We start from the raw sequence: 3,930 nt of genomic DNA, 5'->3' as shown, positions 1-3,930 counted from the left end.
TTCAAACAAGCACACAAAAGGTGACAGGCTCGTGTTGTCAGGAGCTACAAGTGCAGCGTGAAGGTGCTGCAGGAGTGGGTAGTTATTGATCTTGGAGAGACTGGAGGGCTGATCGAAAACTGTTTGAGGGTGAGATGGTATCTGGAGGTGGAGCTGGCTGGTGTTAGCAAAAGTTACTGCCGGAGCTGTTGTTTGCCTCTGGGAGTATATCAATACTTCTTCCTAATTCGAATTACTATTTCCAAACGCTATTAAAGAAGAGTCAATTTTGTGCAGGCTGTCTGGGAAAAAGAATGTAAAACACCCTATGGGTGATTAGGATTATAAAATTACTACACAGAATACATTAAAGAATGAGGGGGGAGTTGGGGGACAGGGGAAAGCTAGTCTTCTATTTCCAGATAAATGGCAGAGTTTGGCAATAAAATTTCATTGCTCATGAAGTTAGAGTGCCTTGCTGTAATGGTTCTAAGAGAGGCTTAGAATGCCCCAGCTGAAGTCTTTAAACCATAGTCACCATCCAAGAAAATATATTGGAAGCAGACATTGATGGAAGGCAGGAAGAGAAAATACTGGAAACTCAGGTTTGAGAGTCGTACCTCTCACCCTGCAGTGGTTAACTCTGCTTCCAAAATGTTTTTGAGATCTTCATTTTGCCATCATATTATTTCTTAAGTTTGAAGATTTTCTTTTTTCTCTCCCAGGATTCTTAGATGTATAAAATTGTGTTTTACTTTGTGGATTGAGTACAGTACTATCATACCTCCCTGACAACTCCAATTATAGTTACTCAAAGTTCATCTCTGCTTAGTGCAATATTTTTGTTTGTCCTGAGTTATTATTACTTTTTTTTTTTTTAATGGACAAGTTATTTAATTAGGTTCTTTGCAAGAAGTTCAGAATACTACTTTGTGAGGGTAAATTCCATTTGTGAGAGCAAACACAGAGCGGAGGTAGCCCTGGAGCTGAGGGACAGCTTTGATTCTTCGCAGAATTTGTGAGTCCACAGCTTTCTGATCAACCTTGCGCTGCTCTGTGATCTGGTATTTCTCTCTCTCTGTGTCGAAGATCTCACCCTCTTGGTGTCTCGGCTTACGCAGCTTCTTCTTTTTGAGGTAAGTGTCAGTGAGATGTTCTGGTATTTTCACACCACTGATATCGATTTTGGTGGAGGTGGCAATGACAAATTTCTGGTGTGTTCTGCGCAGAGGAACTCGACTGAGGGATAGAGGCCCAGTCACAAGTAGCAAGCCACTGCCCAGCTGCTTCAGGAAAACGACCCTCTTGCCTCTGTGGCGCCCCCTGAGGCTGATAGAACGGTCCCAGGAGTGATGCTGGTGCGCAGCTTCCTCCTGCTTACTGAAGGGTTTCTTGCCGTGACTCAACAGTTTCCGAGGCACGTCTTCAGTAGGGTAATACCTAGGCATTTTGCGAAGTTTGACCACCCGGGTACCACCATTCTTGTCGCCACCAACTGGTTTTGTGACAGTAGCAAGAACCCGAACCTTCTTTTTCTTTTCGACCTTGGATTTAGCTGCTGAATACTTTCTCTTGTACAGGGCCTTTCTGGAGAACATGGTTGATCGGGAATATCTGCCAATTCCTCTGACCAGGACAGGGTTTCGGCTGCAGTGGGGCTTACCCTTCTTAACTTTCTTCACCACTTTCACCTTTTTAGCCTTGTTGACAGCATCAGCCTTCTTGGCTTCAGGTTTTTTCTCCTTAGTATCTGGCTTCTCAGCCTTTTCACCCGCCATCGTAAACCCAAGAGAGAGAAATGAAGCGTCCGGGAGGCCTCTCAGTACGCCCCGAGCGTGCCTGACCCCTGCAGATGTCGACTTGATACCCTGTCAGCTAGGATGGCGAAGGACTGGGATCTTGAAACCTAGTCCTGCAAAGAGATACTGCCATTCTTACCTTGCAAGATGGGAAGGAGAACTAAGGTCCCTTTTTTAATTACTATTATTATTTTTACTTTTTGTTTGTCTTATCTCTTTCACATTGAAAACTTTCCTCAAATGACTAATGATTCTTGACTTCCACTCATTTTTAAGAACGAGGCAATAAAAGGTCGGTCAGTCACTATGCATAAATGGGAAGGGTTTATCAATGAATGGCTTCTTTATTGACAGACCCCACACCACCTCTTCTCTCAGTTTGGTCATTTTCCCATTTGAAAAGTGAGCAGGGTGCTCACTGTTCACTTAATGCCCATATTTTCAACATAATACACTGGACCTCAACTCTGCTTTTGTGTTGAGCTCAGAATCTCTCTAGTTCACTCTTTTTAGAGAATAAACCTCTCTCTTCTGTTAGGGTGGGAAAGACCCCAGGGCTTTTAAATGCATATTGTGCAGATTTTCAATTTATTCTCTTGTTTCTATAGCCCGTCTCACATAACAAGGTACTTCAATTCCTGAGCTTTTCTGCAGATCATCCTGGCTTTTTCCTGCTACTGGTGGTGGGTTACTTTTCTCAGCTCTGTGTCAATACCTTTCTAGTTTCCAAAGTGGTTTTGCTATTGTCTTCTTTCTTGTTCTCTTTTTCTTTGTGGATTTATATCCTTGGGGAAACAAAACAAAACAAAACAAAACACCTCTCTGTACTGTTCTCTAGTGTGGTTTGGGGAAGGAACTAATGAACACTATGTGTAAGTAGTCTCCGCTTTTAAAAGAAATCCGCTTTTAATATTGCTTAAAAAAATCTGGTTGTAAAAGTAACATATGTTGCTTTGGACAACTTTTATAATTATAAAATATAATAAAAATAATCCAGGATCCTGCTTTCTGTGGGTAGTTAACATTTTGGTTATTTCCTTGAAGTCGTTTTTTTCTGGAATTATTTTTTACATAATTGAGACCATTTTGTGGTTATAATTTTATATCTTCTTTTTATTTTTACTCAAAATTATAAAGATTTTCTATGTTATTAAAACAATTTGTAAACATTATTTTTATAAGCTCCATTATGTTGATTTTAATATACCACAGTTTATGTAGACATGTCTGTTACTGGGCATTTGGGATGTTTCCCTTTTTATAATATTTTAAAAATATTAAGGAAGGAAAATTTGTATATGAAGATTTTTCTGTATTTGGAAACATTTTCAAGGACAAAATTCCAGGAAGAGAAATTATAGTCAAAAAATATAGACATTATTAAAGCCATTAACATACTGAGCCAGGCATTATGTATTTTTAGCATTTAGTGGAAGTTAAATCAGCAGAATAGTGATCTGGCTATTCACAATTATCGGTTATTTTCTTGTCTCTTACCATGTCATGAAGAAGCCAAAGGGTGGCTCATGACTATGCCTGGCCTTGCATCAGTCTACATCCTCACTGCAAGATCCACCTCTGATGTTGTTTATAGGCCTTGGGTCAATGAATGAGTAGAAGCTCTAAACCCATAGACTCTCACCTTCACTTCCCACACCTGACTCTGGCTTGGAATGCATGTGTATAGATGTCCAGCCTCTTCATCCAAAAGAATTCACACCTTCATTAGCTTCATCTTGGGCATTTCTCAGGACTAGAGGTGTCAATACTGGCAGAGCAGTTCATCTTCAGAAGGAAAGACGGGTTTTCTTTGGGCAGGAAATGTCAGGATTTCAGATGCCTAGAATGTGGTCTAGAATGTGAAGAGGAGGAAGTGAGCTCTTCATAGGTGCTTCTCCTTGATGATGAGCTTGCTGCCTTGTGGAGAGGAGGTGAAGCAACAGTGAGGCCTCCAAATTGTAGGACCATGGCAGGGGCCCTAGGAACCCGAGTCTAATGGCAGTGTTACTGACAACCTGTGACTCACTTACTCCAGGAGCGGTTCCCTCTGAACATGATCCAATTTAGCAAGAGATGAAAGTGGGGTGGGGCACACTAGGGAATGGGGAGTGTGGTAGGAATATGCGGAGGAAAGAGTAGTATCTTGTTCATT

At 41.1% G+C, this 3,930-nt stretch overlaps 1 pseudogene; it reads right to left on the bottom strand.

The window, feature by feature from the left end:
• Positions 1–851: 851 nt before the first annotated feature.
• Positions 852–1,910, bottom strand: LOC133049114 (large ribosomal subunit protein eL6-like; annotated as a pseudogene).
• Positions 1,911–3,930: the final 2,020 nt, after the last annotated feature.

The sequence above is a fragment of the Dama dama genome, chromosome 30 (genome assembly GCF_033118175.1).
Source record: "Dama dama isolate Ldn47 chromosome 30, ASM3311817v1, whole genome shotgun sequence".
Taxonomy (NCBI): Eukaryota; Metazoa; Chordata; class Mammalia; order Artiodactyla; family Cervidae; genus Dama; species Dama dama.
Note: the sequence above shows the minus strand (reverse complement) of the source record. Positions and strands in the feature narration are given on the sequence as shown.